Below are 14132 nucleotides of genomic sequence, written 5' to 3'. Positions count from 1 at the left end.
CCCCCCTTTTGCGTTTATTTTTTGTCTATGTGCACTGTAAGTAATTATGCATTGAAAAATTAATATCACCTATCTCACTCTTATTGGCGTTGCTGTTTTAGTGCCTATAACTGTTATTGTAATTTGATTTGGGTTCAGTTTGACAGTTGTTTGCTAATGATGCTGGAGCTAGTTTATAGTTTGGCAGGTCAAGTAAAGGAAGTTACAATCCCAAATGACCAGTTTGTTAGTTTTTGTGGCTTAGTTGTTTAAATCGTTGTGAACGTGTCTGGCAAACGTGTTTTCTGAAAGAGTGATTACAGCCGGATTGTGTCAGCCAAAAGTATGTTTTATATTATTCAAGCTCAGCTTCCCGTCGGGGAATCGAACCCAGGTCTTCCGCCGGACAGGCGGAGTACTGTCCACTATACTAACGAGGAGTGATGTAAGCAGGTTCACATGCACCATATTCCAGCCACCTGCCCATATCCGGCCATTCAGTGGCGTTGTTGGTGGTCTCGGAAGTTATTGATGCACATGAAGTAGTTTTCCCTTGCTTGTCCTATAAAGCTCGTAAATGACTTAGAACGTTTCTTAAGTATTTTACTGAAGTTCCGTATTCTTTGTAGTAGTGTTTTTTAACTTGCGTGAGGTGTGTTTATTATGTAGTTGGGTTTTTATATCAAATTATTCCCCTTCCTGTAGTGCTTTCAACGTCTGTGTTCTTCATTTACTGGTGGATTCATTTTGTGTTCACCCTCCTTTTTCAAGGGTCTGTGTGTAGTAGTCGAGCAGCGCCCTCTGCTGTCTGTAAGGAAGTAGAAAACTAAAAGCTTACAGCACCTGGTATTCCCAGGCGGTCTCCCATCCAAGTACTGACCAGGCCCGACCCTGCTTAGCTTCCGAGATCAGACGAGATCGGGCGTGTTCAGGGTGGTATGGCCGTAAGCGACTGTAACCGTGGCTGAGAGCTCTTTTAAAAATGACATGACATGGAGTTGTCTTACATTTTTGGATGTATAGGATCTGGAAACCAAACCGGTCATCTTACCGCATTAAGAAAGCAGCTTCGGTGGAAGACTCTGCGGTGTCACTGGTGTGGCTTTGTTCTCCGTGTCAAGCTAAAATGCATAGAATGTCAGCAAGTACAGTGGTAGAACAAATCCATCCATCCATGCATCCATTATTTATATCCGCTGATTCCTAATTAGGGTCACGGGGATCTGCTGGAGCCTATCCCAGCTCTCTTTGGGTGAAAGGCAGGGGTACACTCTGGACAGGTCACCAGTCGAATAATGAAAAAATATCAAAGTTTCAATGGCTCTCTCTCTGGGAACTGAACCCCGGCCTTGCGCATGACAGACAAAGAGATACTGTCCACTAAACTGACTAGGAGGTTGTCACGTGACCATATCCAGCCATTCCGAGGACTCGGTGTTCCTTTACGTTGTATAATTAGTACGATCTATCTCTAAGGCGTCGCTGTTTTAGGACCTCTAACTGTTATTGTAATTTGATTTGGGTTCAGTTTGACAGTTGTTTGCTAATGATGCTGGAGCTAGTTTATAGTTTGGCAGGTCAAGTAAAGGAAGTCACAATCCCAAATGACCAGTTGTTAGTTTTTGTGGCTTTTAGTTGTTGTAAATTCGTGTGAAAGTGTCTGTGAAAACGTGTTTTATGAAAGAGTGATTACAGCCGGATTAGTGTCAGCCAAAAGTATGTTATATTTATTCAAGCTCAGCTCTCCCCGTCGGGGAATCGAACCCCGGTCTTCCGCGTGACAGGCGGAGATACTGTCCACTATACTAACGAGGAGTGATGTAAGCAGGTCACCTGACCATATCCAGCCACCTGACCATATCCGGCCATTCAGTGGCGTGTTGGTGGTCTCGTGACAGCTGTGAAATCAAGTGTGCCAGTTATTGATGCACATGAAGTAGTTTTCCCTTTGCTTGTCCTATAAAGCTCGTAAATGACTTAGAACGTTTCTTAAAGTATTTTACTGAAGTTCCGTATTCTTTGTAGTAGTGTTTTTAACTTGCGTGAGGTGTGTTTATTATGTAGTTGGGTTTTTATATCAAATTATTCCCCTTCCTGTAGTGCTTTCAACGTCTGTGTTCTTCATTTACTGGTGGATTCATTTTGTGTTCACCCTCCTTTTTCAAGGGTCTGTGTGTAGTAGTCGAGCAGCGCCCTCTGCTGTCTGTAAGGAAGTAGAAAACTAAAAGCTTACAGCACCTGGTATTCCCAGGCGGTCTCCCATCCAAGTACTGACCAGGCCCGACCCTGCTTAGCTTCCGAGATCAGACGAGATCGGGCGTGTTCAGGGTGGTATGGCCGTAAGCGACTGTAACCGTGGCTGAGAGCTCTTTTAAAAATGACATGACATGGAGTTGTCTTACATTTTTGGATGTATAGGATCTGGAAACCAAACCGGTCATCTTACCGCATTAAGAAAGCAGCTTCGGTGGAAGACTCTGCGGTGTCACTGGTGTGGCTTTGTTCTCCGTGTCAAGCTAAAATGCATAGAATGTCAGCAAGTACAGTGGTAGAACAAATCCATCCATCCATGCATCCATTATTTATATCCGCTGATTCCTAATTAGGGTCACGGGGATCTGCTGGAGCCTATCCCAGCTCTCTTTGGGTGAAAGGCAGGGGTACACTCTGGACAGGTCACCAGTCGAATAATGAAAAAATATCAAAGTTTCAATGGCTCTCTCTCTGGGAACTGAACCCCGGCCTTGCGCATGACAGACAAAGAGATACTGTCCACTAAACTGACTAGGAGGTTGTCACGTGACCATATCCAGCCATTCCGAGGACTCGGTGTTCCTTTACGTTGTATAATTAGTACGATCTATCTCTAAGGCGTCGCTGTTTTAGGACCTCTAACTGTTATTGTAATTTGATTTGGGTTCAGTTTGACAGTTGTTTGCTAATGATGCTGGAGCTAGTTTATAGTTTGGCAGGTCAAGTAAAGGAAGTCACAATCCCAAATGACCAGTTGTTAGTTTTTGTGGCTTTTAGTTGTTGTAAATTCGTGTGAAAGTGTCTGTGAAAACGTGTTTTATGAAAGAGTGATTACAGCCGGATTAGTGTCAGCCAAAAGTATGTTATATTTATTCAAGCTCAGCTCTCCCCGTCGGGGAATCGAACCCCGGTCTTCCGCGTGACAGGCGGAGATACTGTCCACTATACTAACAAGGAGTGATGTAAGCAGGTCACCTGACCATATCCAGCCACCTGACCATATCCGGCCATTCAGTGGCGTGTTGGTGGTCTCGTGACAGCTGTGAAATCAAGTGTGCCAGTTATTGATGCACATGAAGTAGTTTTCCCTTTGCTTGTCCTATAAAGCTCGTAAATGACTTAGAACGTTTCTTAAAGTATTTTACTGAAGTTCCGTATTCTTTGTAGTAGTGTTTTTAACTTGCGTGAGGTGTGTTTATTATGTAGTTGGGTTTTTATATCAAATTATTCCCCTTCCTGTAGTGCTTTCAACGTCTGTGTTCTTCATTTACTGGTGGATTCATTTTGTGTTCACCCTCCTTTTTCAAGGGTCTGTGTGTAGTAGTCGAGCAGCGCCCTCTGCTGTCTGTAAGGAAGTAGAAAACTAAAAGCTTACAGCACCTGGTATTCCCAGGCGGTCTCCCATCCAAGTACTGACCAGGCCCGACCCTGCTTAGCTTCCGAGATCAGACGAGATCGGGCGTGTTCAGGGTGGTATGGCCGTAAGCGACTGTAACCGTGGCTGAGAGCTCTTTTAAAAATGACATGACATGGAGTTGTCTTACATTTTTGGATGTATAGGATCTGGAAACCAAACCGGTCATCTTACCGCATTAAGAAAGCAGCTTCGGTGGAAGACTCTGCGGTGTCACTGGTGTGGCTTTGTTCTCCGTGTCAAGCTAAAATGCATAGAATGTCAGCAAGTACAGTGGTAGAACAAATCCATCCATCCATGCATCCATTATTTATATCCGCTGATTCCTAATTAGGGTCACGGGGATCTGCTGGAGCCTATCCCAGCTCTCTTTGGGTGAAAGGCAGGGGTACACTCTGGACAGGTCACCAGTCGAATAATGAAAAAATATCAAAGTTTCAATGGCTCTCTCTCTGGGAACTGAACCCCGGCCTTGCGCATGACAGACAAAGAGATACTGTCCACTAAACTGACTAGGAGGTTGTCACGTGACCATATCCAGCCATTCCGAGGACTCGGTGTTCCTTTACGTTGTATAATTAGTACGATCTATCTCTAAGGCGTCGCTGTTTTAGGACCTCTAACTGTTATTGTAATTTGATTTGGGTTCAGTTTGACAGTTGTTTGCTAATGATGCTGGAGCTAGTTTATAGTTTGGCAGGTCAAGTAAAGGAAGTCACAATCCCAAATGACCAGTTGTTAGTTTTTGTGGCTTTTAGTTGTTGTAAATTCGTGTGAAAGTGTCTGTGAAAACGTGTTTTATGAAAGAGTGATTACAGCCGGATTAGTGTCAGCCAAAAGTATGTTATATTTATTCAAGCTCAGCTCTCCCCGTCGGGGAATCGAACCCCGGTCTTCCGCGTGACAGGCGGAGATACTGTCCACTATACTAACGAGGAGTGATGTAAGCAGGTCACCTGACCATATCCAGCCACCTGACCATATCCGGCCATTCAGTGGCGTGTTGGTGGTCTCGTGACAGCTGTGAAATCAAGTGTGCCAGTTATTGATGCACATGAAGTAGTTTTCCCTTTGCTTGTCCTATAAAGCTCGTAAATGACTTAGAACGTTTCTTAAAGTATTTTACTGAAGTTCCGTATTCTTTGTAGTAGTGTTTTTAACTTGCGTGAGGTGTGTTTATTATGTAGTTGGGTTTTTATATCAAATTATTCCCCTTCCTGTAGTGCTTTCAACGTCTGTGTTCTTCATTTACTGGTGGATTCATTTTGTGTTCACCCTCCTTTTTCAAGGGTCTGTGTGTAGTAGTCGAGCAGCGCCCTCTGCTGTCTGTAAGGAAGTAGAAAACTAAAAGCTTACAGCACCTGGTATTCCCAGGCGGTCTCCCATCCAAGTACTGACCAGGCCCGACCCTGCTTAGCTTCCGAGATCAGACGAGATCGGGCGTGTTCAGGGTGGTATGGCCGTAAGCGACTGTAACCGTGGCTGAGAGCTCTTTTAAAAATGACATGACATGGAGTTGTCTTACATTTTTGGATGTATAGGATCTGGAAACCAAACCGGTCATCTTACCGCATTAAGAAAGCAGCTTCGGTGGAAGACTCTGCGGTGTCACTGGTGTGGCTTTGTTCTCCGTGTCAAGCTAAAATGCATAGAATGTCAGCAAGTACAGTGGTAGAACAAATCCATCCATCCATGCATCCATTATTTATATCCGCTGATTCCTAATTAGGGTCACGGGGATCTGCTGGAGCCTATCCCAGCTCTCTTTGGGTGAAAGGCAGGGGTACACTCTGGACAGGTCACCAGTCGAATAATGAAAAAATATCAAAGTTTCAATGGCTCTCTCTCTGGGAACTGAACCCCGGCCTTGCGCATGACAGACAAAGAGATACTGTCCACTAAACTGACTAGGAGGTTGTCACGTGACCATATCCAGCCATTCCGAGGACTCGGTGTTCCTTTACGTTGTATAATTAGTACGATCTATCTCTAAGGCGTCGCTGTTTTAGGACCTCTAACTGTTATTGTAATTTGATTTGGGTTCAGTTTGACAGTTGTTTGCTAATGATGCTGGAGCTAGTTTATAGTTTGGCAGGTCAAGTAAAGGAAGTCACAATCCCAAATGACCAGTTGTTAGTTTTTGTGGCTTTTAGTTGTTGTAAATTCGTGTGAAAGTGTCTGTGAAAACGTGTTTTATGAAAGAGTGATTACAGCCGGATTAGTGTCAGCCAAAAGTATGTTATATTTATTCAAGCTCAGCTCTCCCCGTCGGGGAATCGAACCCCGGTCTTCCGCGTGACAGGCGGAGATACTGTCCACTATACTAACGAGGAGTGATGTAAGCAGGTCACCTGACCATATCCAGCCACCTGACCATATCCGGCCATTCAGTGGCGTGTTGGTGGTCTCGTGACAGCTGTGAAATCAAGTGTGCCAGTTATTGATGCACATGAAGTAGTTTTCCCTTTGCTTGTCCTATAAAGCTCGTAAATGACTTAGAACGTTTCTTAAAGTATTTTACTGAAGTTCCGTATTCTTTGTAGTAGTGTTTTTAACTTGCGTGAGGTGTGTTTATTATGTAGTTGGGTTTTTATATCAAATTATTCCCCTTCCTGTAGTGCTTTCAACGTCTGTGTTCTTCATTTACTGGTGGATTCATTTTGTGTTCACCCTCCTTTATCAAGGGTCTGTGTGTAGTAGTCGAGCAGCGCCCTCTGCTGTCTGTAAGGAAGTAGAAAACTAAAAGCTTACAGCACCTGGTATTCCCAGGCGGTCTCCCATCCAAGTACTGACCAGGCCCGACCCTGCTTAGCTTCCGAGATCAGACGAGATCGGGCGTGTTCAGGGTGGTATGGCCGTAAGTGACTGTAACCGTGGCTGAGAGCTCTTTTAAAAATGACATGACATGGAGTTGTCTTACATTTTTGGATGTATAGGATCTGGAAACCAAACCGGTCATCTTACCGCATTAAGAAAGCAGCTTCGGTGGATAATGGATAATGGATAATGGATAATGCATCCATTATTTATATCCGCTGATTCCTAATTAGGGTCACGGGGATCTGCTGGAGCCTATCCCAGCTCTCTTTGGGTGAAAGGCAGGGGTACACTCTGGACAGGTCACCAGTCGAATAATGAAAAAATATCAAAGTTTCAATGGCTCTCTCTCTGGGAACTGAACCCCGGCCTTGCGCATGACAGACAAAGAGATACTGTCCACTAAACTGACTAGGAGGTTGTCACGTGACCATATCCAGCCATTCCGAGGACTCGGTGTTCCTTTACGTTGTATAATTAGTACGATCTATCTCTAAGGCGTCGCTGTTTTAGGACCTCTAACTGTTATTGTAATTTGATTTGGGTTCAGTTTGACAGTTGTTTGCTAATGATGCTGGAGCTAGTTTATAGTTTGGCAGGTCAAGTAAAGGAAGTCACAATCCCAAATGACCAGTTGTTAGTTTTTGTGGCTTTTAGTTGTTGTAAATTCGTGTGAAAGTGTCTGTGAAAACGTGTTTTATGAAAGAGTGATTACAGCCGGATTAGTGTCAGCCAAAAGTATGTTATATTTATTCAAGCTCAGCTCTCCCCGTCGGGGAATCGAACCCCGGTCGTCCGCGTGACAGGCGGAGATACTGTCCACTATACTAACGAGGAGTGATGTAAGCAGGTCACCTGACCATATCCAGCCACCTGACCATATCCGGCCATTCAGTGGCGTGTTGGTGGTCTCGTGACAGCTGTGAAATCAAGTGTGCCAGTTATTGATGCACATGAAGTAGTTTTCCCTTTGCTTGTCCTATAAAGCTCGTAAATGACTTAGAACGTTTCTTAAAGTATTTTACTGAAGTTCCGTATTCTTTGTAGTAGTGTTTTTAACTTGCGTGAGGTGTGTTTATTATGTAGTTGGGTTTTTATATCAAATTATTCCCCTTCCTGTAGTGCTTTCAACGTCTGTGTTCTTCATTTACTGGTGGATTCATTTTGTGTTCACCCTCCTTTTTCAAGGGTCTGTGTGTAGTAGTCGAGCAGCGCCCTCTGCTGTCTGTAAGGAAGTAGAAAACTAAAAGCTTACAGCACCTGGTATTCCCAGGCGGTCTCCCATCCAAGTACTGACCAGGCCCGACCCTGCTTAGCTTCCGAGATCAGACGAGATCGGGCGTGTTCAGGGTGGTATGGCCGTAAGCGACTGTAACCGTGGCTGAGAGCTCTTTTAAAAATGACATGACATGGAGTTGTCTTACATTTTTGGATGTATAGGATCTGGAAACCAAACCGGTCATCTTACCGCATTAAGAAAGCAGCTTCGGTGGAAGACTCTGCGGTGTCACTGGTGTGGCTTTGTTCTCCGTGTCAAGCTAAAATGCATAGAATGTCAGCAAGTACAGTGGTAGAACAAATCCATCCATCCATGCATCCATTTTTTATATCCGCTGATTCCTAATTAGGGTCACGGGGATCTGCTGGAGCCTATCCCAGCTCTCTTTGGGTGAAAGGCAGGGGTACACTCTGGACAGGTCACCAGTCGAATAATGAAAAAATATCAAAGTTTCAATGGCTCTCTCTCTGGGAACTGAACCCCGGCCTTGCGCATGACAGACAAAGAGATACTGTCCACTAAACTGACTAGGAGGTTGTCACGTGACCATATCCAGCCATTCCGAGGACTCGGTGTTCCTTTACGTTGTATAATTAGTACGATCTATCTCTAAGGCGTCGCTGTTTTAGGACCTCTAACTGTTATTGTAATTTGATTTGGGTTCAGTTTGACAGTTGTTTGCTAATGATGCTGGAGCTAGTTTATAGTTTGGCAGGTCAAGTAAAGGAAGTCACAATCCCAAATGACCAGTTGTTAGTTTTTGTGGCTTTTAGTTGTTGTAAATTCGTGTGAAAGTGTCTGTGAAAACGTGTTTTATGAAAGAGTGATTACAGCCGGATTAGTGTCAGCCAAAAGTATGTTATATTTATTCAAGCTCAGCTCTCCCCGTCGGGGAATCGAACCCCGGTCTTCCGCGTGACAGGCGGAGATACTGTCCACTATACTAACGAGGAGTGATGTAAGCAGGTCACCTGACCATATCCAGCCACCTGACCATATCCGGCCATTCAGTGGCGTGTTGGTGGTCTCGTGACAGCTGTGAAATCAAGTGTGCCAGTTATTGATGCACATGAAGTAGTTTTCCCTTTGCTTGTCCTATAAAGCTCGTAAATGACTTAGAACGTTTCTTAAAGTATTTTACTGAAGTTCCGTATTCTTTGTAGTAGTGTTTTTAACTTGCGTGAGGTGTGTTTATTATGTAGTTGGGTTTTTATATCAAATTATTCCCCTTCCTGTAGTGCTTTCAACGTCTGTGTTCTTCATTTACTGGTGGATTCATTTTGTGTTCACCCTCCTTTTTCAAGGGTCTGTGTGTAGTAGTCGAGCAGCGCCCTCTGCTGTCTGTAAGGAAGTAGAAAACTAAAAGCTTACAGCACCTGGTATTCCCAGGCGGTCTCCCATCCAAGTACTGACCAGGCCCGACCCTGCTTAGCTTCCGAGATCAGACGAGATCGGGCGTGTTCAGGGTGGTATGGCCGTAAGCGACTGTAACCGTGGCTGAGAGCTCTTTTAAAAATGACATGACATGGAGTTGTCTTACATTTTTGGATGTATAGGATCTGGAAACCAAACCGGTCATCTTACCGCATTAAGAAAGCAGCTTCGGTGGAAGACTCTGCGGTGTCACTGGTGTGGCTTTGTTCTCCGTGTCAAGCTAAAATGCATAGAATGTCAGCAAGTACAGTGGTAGAACAAATCCATCCATCCATGCATCCATTATTTATATCCGCTGATTCCTAATTAGGGTCACGGGGATCTGCTGGAGCCTATCCCAGCTCTCTTTGGGTGAAAGGCAGGGGTACACTCTGGACAGGTCACCAGTCGAATAATGAAAAAATATCAAAGTTTCAATGGCTCTCTCTCTGGGAACTGAACCCCGGCCTTGCGCATGACAGACAAAGAGATACTGTCCACTAAACTGACTAGGAGGTTGTCACGTGACCATATCCAGCCATTCCGAGGACTCGGTGTTCCTTTACGTTGTATAATTAGTACGATCTATCTCTAAGGCGTCGCTGTTTTAGGACCTCTAACTGTTATTGTAATTTGATTTGGGTTCAGTTTGACAGTTGTTTGCTAATGATGCTGGAGCTAGTTTATAGTTTGGCAGGTCAAGTAAAGGAAGTCACAATCCCAAATGACCAGTTGTTAGTTTTTGTGGCTTTTAGTTGTTGTAAATTCGTGTGAAAGTGTCTGTGAAAACGTGTTTTATGAAAGAGTGATTACAGCCGGATTAGTGTCAGCCAAAAGTATGTTATATTTATTCAAGCTCAGCTCTCCCCGTCGGGGAATCGAACCCCGGTCTTCCGCGTGACAGGCGGAGATACTGTCCACTATACTAACGAGGAGTGATGTAAGCAGGTCACCTGACCATATCCAGCCACCTGACCATATCCGGCCATTCAGTGGCGTGTTGGTGGTCTCGTGACAGCTGTGAAATCAAGTGTGCCAGTTATTGATGCACATGAAGTAGTTTTCCCTTTGCTTGTCCTATAAAGCTCGTAAATGACTTAGAACGTTTCTTAAAGTATTTTACTGAAGTTCCGTATTCTTTGTAGTAGTGTTTTTAACTTGCGTGAGGTGTGTTTATTATGTAGTTGGGTTTTTATATCAAATTATTCCCCTTCCTGTAGTGCTTTCAACGTCTGTGTTCTTCATTTACTGGTGGATTCATTTTGTGTTCACCCTCCTTTTTCAAGGGTCTGTGTGTAGTAGTCGAGCAGCGCCCTCTGCTGTCTGTAAGGAAGTAGAAAACTAAAAGCTTACAGCACCTGGTATTCCCAGGCGGTCTCCCATCCAAGTACTGACCAGGCCCGACCCTGCTTAGTTTCCGAGATCAGACGAGATCGGGCGTGTTCAGGGTGGTATGGCCGTAAGCGACTGTAACCGTGGCTGAGAGCTCTTTTAAAAATGACATGACATGGAGTTGTCTTACATTTTTGGATGTATAGGATCTGGAAACCAAACCGGTCATCTTACCGCATTAAGAAAGCAGCTTCGGTGGAAGACTCTGCGGTGTCACTGGTGTGGCTTTGTTCTCCGTGTCAAGCTCAAATGCATAGAAAGTTCAGCAAGTACAGTGGTAGAACAAAGCCAAATCCATCCATCCATGCATCCATTATTTATATCCGCTGATTCCTAATTAGGGTCACGGGGATCTGCTGGAGCCTATCCCAGCTCTCTTTGGGTGAAAGGCAGGGGTACACTCTGGACAGGTCACCAGTCGAATAATGAAAAAATATCAAAGTTTCAATGGCTCTCTCTCTGGGAACTGAACCCCGGCCTTGCGCATGACAGACAAAGAGATACTGTCCACTAAACTGACTAGGAGGTTGTCACGTGACCATATCCAGCCATTCCGAGGACTCGGTGTTCCTTTACGTTGTATAATTAGTACGATCTATCTCTAAGGCGTCGCTGTTTTAAGACCTCTAACTGTTATTGTAATTTGATTTGGGTTCAGTTTGACAGTTGTTTGCTAATGATGCTGGAGCTAGTTTATAGTTTGGCAGGTCAAGTAAAGGAAGTCACAATCCCAAATGACCAGTTGTTAGTTTTTGTGGCTTTTAGTTGTTGTAAATTCGTGTGAAAGTGTCTGTGAAAACGTGTTTTATGAAAGAGTGATTACAGCCGGATTAGTGTCAGCCAAAAGTATGTTATATTTATTCAAGCTCAGCTCTCCCCGTCGGGGAATCGAACCCCGGTCTTCCGCGTGACAGGCGGAGATACTGTCCACTATACTAACGAGGAGTGATGTAAGCAGGTCACCTGACCATATCCAGCCACCTGACCATATCCGGCCATTCAGTGGCGTGTTGGTGGTCTCGTGACAGCTGTGAAATCAAGTGTGCCAGTTATTGATGCACATGAAGTAGTTTTCCCTTTGCTTGTCCTATAAAGCTCGTAAATGACTTAGAACGTTTCTTAAAGTATTTTACTGAAGTTCCGTATTCTTTGTAGTAGTGTTTTTAACTTGCGTGAGGTGTGTTTATTATGTAGTTGGGTTTTTATATCAAATTATTCCCCTTCCTGTAGTGCTTTCAACGTCTGTGTTCTTCATTTACTGGTGGATTCATTTTGTGTTCACCCTCCTTTTTCAAGGGTCTGTGTGTAGTAGTCGAGCAGCGCCCTCTGCTGTCTGTAAGGAAGTAGAAAACTAAAAGCTTACAGCACCTGGTATTCCCAGGCGGTCTCCCATCCAAGTACTGACCAGGCCCGACCCTGCTTAGCTTCCGAGATCAGACGAGATCGGGCGTGTTCAGGGTGGTATGGCCGTAAGCGACTGTAACCGTGGCTGAGAGCTCTTTTAAAAATGACATGACATGGAGTTGTCTTACATTTTGGATGTATAGGATCTGGAAACCAAACCGGTCATCTTACCGCATTAAGAAAGCAGCTTCGGTGGATAATGAATAATGGATAATGGATAATGCATCCATTATTTATATCCGCTGATTCCTAATTAGGGTCACGGGGATCTGCTGGAGCCTATCCCAGCTCTCTTTGGGTGAAAGGCAGGGGTACACTCTGGACAGGTCACCAGTCGAATAATGAAAAAATATCAAAGTTTCAATGGCTCTCTCTCTGGGAACTGAACCCCGGCCTTGCGCATGACAGACAAAGAGATACTGTCCACTAAACTGACTAGGAGGTTGTCACGTGACCATATCCAGCCATTCCGAGGACTCGGTGTTCCTTTACGTTGTATAATTAGTACGATCTATCTCTAAGGCGTCGCTGTTTTAGGACCTCTAACTGTTATTGTAATTTGATTTGGGTTCAGTTTGACAGTTGTTTGCTAATGATGCTGGAGCTAGTTTATAGTTTGGCAGGTCAAGTAAAGGAAGTCACAATCCCAAATGACCAGTTGTTAGTTTTTGTGGCTTTTAGTTGTTGTAAATTCGTGTGAAAGTGTCTGTGAAAACGTGTTTTATGAAAGAGTGATTACAGCCGGATTAGTGTCAGCCAAAAGTATGTTATATTTATTCAAGCTCAGCTCTCCCCGTCGGGGAATCGAACCCCGGTCTTCCGCGTGACAGGCGGAGATACTGTCCACTATACTAACGAGGAGTGATGTAAGCAGGTCACCTGACCATATCCAGCCACCTGACCATATCCGGCCATTCAGTGGCGTGTTGGTGGTCTCGTGACAGCTGTGAAATCAAGTGTGCCAGTTATTGATGCACATGAAGTAGTTTTCCCTTTGCTTGTCCTATAAAGCTCGTAAATGACTTAGAACGTTTCTTAAAGTATTTTACTGAAGTTCCGTATTCTTTGTAGTAGTGTTTTTAACTTGCGTGAGGTGTGTTTATTATGTAGTTGGGTTTTTATATCAAATTATTCCCCTTCCTGTAGTGCTTTCAACGTCTGTGTTCTTCATTTACTGGTGGATTCATTTTGTGTTCACCCTCCTTTTTCAAGGGTCTGTGTGTAGTAGTCGAGCAGCGCCCTCTGCTGTCTGTAAGGAAGTAGAAAACTAAAAGCTTACAGCACCTGGTATTCCCAGGCGGTCTCCCATCCAAGTACTGACCAGGCCCGACCCTGCTTAGCTTCCGAGATCAGACGAGATCGGGCGTGTTCAGGGTGGTATGGCCGTAAGCGACTGTAACCGTGGCTGAGAGCTCTTTTAAAAATGACATGACATGGAGTTGTCTTACATTTTTGGATGTATAGGATCTGGAAACCAAACCGGTCATCTTACCGCATTAAGAAAGCAGCTTCGGTGGAAGACTCTGCGGTGTCACTGGTGTGGCTTTGTTCTCCGTGTCAAGCTTAAAATGCATAGAAATGTCAGCAAGTACAGTGGTAGAACAAAGCCAAATCATCATCCATGCATCCATTATTTATATCCGCTGATTCCTAATTAGGGTCACGGGGATCTGCTGGAGCCTATCCCAGCTCTCTTTGGGTGAAAGGCAGGGGTACACTCTGGACAGGTCACCAGTCGAATAATGAAAAAATATCAAAGTTTCAATGGCTCTCTCTCTGGGAACTGAAACCCCGGCCTTGCGCATGACAGACAAGAGATACTGTCCACTAAACTGACTAGGAGGTTGTCACGTGACCATATCCAGCCATTCCGAGGACTCGGTGTTCCTTTACGTTGTATAATTAGTACGATCTATCTCTAAGGCGTCGCTGTTTTAGGACCTCTAACTGTTATTGTAATTTGATTTGGGTTCAGTTTGACAGTTGTTTGCTATGATGCTGGAGCTAGTTTATAGTTTGGCAGGTCAAGTAAAGGAAGTCACAATCCCAAATGACCAGTTGTTAGTTTTTGTGGCTTTTAGTTGTTGTAAATTCGTGTGAAAGTGTCTGTGAAAACGTGTTTTATGAAAGAGTGATTACAGCCGGATTAGTGTCAGCCAAAAGTATGTTATATTTATTCAA

The 14132-nt window shown here is 44.3% G+C and overlaps 17 non-coding genes across 17 annotated transcripts; all 17 read right to left on the bottom strand.

The window, feature by feature from the left end:
- Positions 1 to 810: 810 nt before the first annotated feature.
- On the bottom strand, positions 811 to 929 carry LOC113143654 (5S ribosomal RNA). Its single transcript, XR_003297072.1, has one exon. It is a non-coding gene; the product is annotated as a 5S ribosomal RNA (ribosomal RNA).
- A 793-nt stretch (positions 930 to 1722) lies between these two features.
- On the bottom strand, positions 1723 to 1794 carry trnad-guc (transfer RNA aspartic acid (anticodon GUC)). The gene has a single exon. It is a non-coding gene; the product is annotated as a tRNA-Asp (tRNA).
- Positions 1795 to 2205: 411 nt separating this feature from the next.
- LOC113143653 (5S ribosomal RNA) lies at positions 2206 to 2324 on the bottom strand. The gene has a single exon (XR_003297071.1). It is a non-coding gene; the product is annotated as a 5S ribosomal RNA (ribosomal RNA).
- A 1276-nt stretch (positions 2325 to 3600) lies between these two features.
- Positions 3601 to 3719, bottom strand: LOC113143652 (5S ribosomal RNA). Its single transcript, XR_003297070.1, has one exon. It is a non-coding gene; the product is annotated as a 5S ribosomal RNA (ribosomal RNA).
- Positions 3720 to 4512: 793 nt separating this feature from the next.
- On the bottom strand, positions 4513 to 4584 carry trnad-guc (transfer RNA aspartic acid (anticodon GUC)). Its single transcript has one exon. It is a non-coding gene; the product is annotated as a tRNA-Asp (tRNA).
- Positions 4585 to 4995: 411 nt separating this feature from the next.
- LOC113143651 (5S ribosomal RNA) lies at positions 4996 to 5114 on the bottom strand. The gene has a single exon (XR_003297069.1). It is a non-coding gene; the product is annotated as a 5S ribosomal RNA (ribosomal RNA).
- A 793-nt stretch (positions 5115 to 5907) lies between these two features.
- trnad-guc (transfer RNA aspartic acid (anticodon GUC)) lies at positions 5908 to 5979 on the bottom strand. Its single transcript has one exon. It is a non-coding gene; the product is annotated as a tRNA-Asp (tRNA).
- Positions 5980 to 6390: 411 nt separating this feature from the next.
- LOC113143656 (5S ribosomal RNA) lies at positions 6391 to 6509 on the bottom strand. Its single transcript, XR_003297074.1, has one exon. It is a non-coding gene; the product is annotated as a 5S ribosomal RNA (ribosomal RNA).
- A 1202-nt stretch (positions 6510 to 7711) lies between these two features.
- Positions 7712 to 7830, bottom strand: LOC113143650 (5S ribosomal RNA). The gene has a single exon (XR_003297068.1). It is a non-coding gene; the product is annotated as a 5S ribosomal RNA (ribosomal RNA).
- Positions 7831 to 8623: 793 nt separating this feature from the next.
- On the bottom strand, positions 8624 to 8695 carry trnad-guc (transfer RNA aspartic acid (anticodon GUC)). Its single transcript has one exon. It is a non-coding gene; the product is annotated as a tRNA-Asp (tRNA).
- A 411-nt stretch (positions 8696 to 9106) lies between these two features.
- Positions 9107 to 9225, bottom strand: LOC113143649 (5S ribosomal RNA). Its single transcript, XR_003297067.1, has one exon. It is a non-coding gene; the product is annotated as a 5S ribosomal RNA (ribosomal RNA).
- A 793-nt stretch (positions 9226 to 10018) lies between these two features.
- trnad-guc (transfer RNA aspartic acid (anticodon GUC)) lies at positions 10019 to 10090 on the bottom strand. Its single transcript has one exon. It is a non-coding gene; the product is annotated as a tRNA-Asp (tRNA).
- A 411-nt stretch (positions 10091 to 10501) lies between these two features.
- LOC113143658 (5S ribosomal RNA) lies at positions 10502 to 10620 on the bottom strand. The gene has a single exon (XR_003297076.1). It is a non-coding gene; the product is annotated as a 5S ribosomal RNA (ribosomal RNA).
- Positions 10621 to 11420: 800 nt separating this feature from the next.
- On the bottom strand, positions 11421 to 11492 carry trnad-guc (transfer RNA aspartic acid (anticodon GUC)). Its single transcript has one exon. It is a non-coding gene; the product is annotated as a tRNA-Asp (tRNA).
- Positions 11493 to 11903: 411 nt separating this feature from the next.
- On the bottom strand, positions 11904 to 12022 carry LOC113143648 (5S ribosomal RNA). Its single transcript, XR_003297066.1, has one exon. It is a non-coding gene; the product is annotated as a 5S ribosomal RNA (ribosomal RNA).
- A 718-nt stretch (positions 12023 to 12740) lies between these two features.
- On the bottom strand, positions 12741 to 12812 carry trnad-guc (transfer RNA aspartic acid (anticodon GUC)). The gene has a single exon. It is a non-coding gene; the product is annotated as a tRNA-Asp (tRNA).
- A 411-nt stretch (positions 12813 to 13223) lies between these two features.
- LOC113143647 (5S ribosomal RNA) lies at positions 13224 to 13342 on the bottom strand. The gene has a single exon (XR_003297065.1). It is a non-coding gene; the product is annotated as a 5S ribosomal RNA (ribosomal RNA).
- Positions 13343 to 14132: the final 790 nt, after the last annotated feature.

The sequence above is a fragment of the Mastacembelus armatus genome, chromosome 14 (assembly GCF_900324485.2).
Source record: "Mastacembelus armatus chromosome 14, fMasArm1.2, whole genome shotgun sequence".
NCBI lineage: Eukaryota > Metazoa > Chordata > Actinopteri > Synbranchiformes > Mastacembelidae > Mastacembelus > Mastacembelus armatus.
Note: the sequence above shows the minus strand (reverse complement) of the source record. Positions and strands in the feature narration are given on the sequence as shown.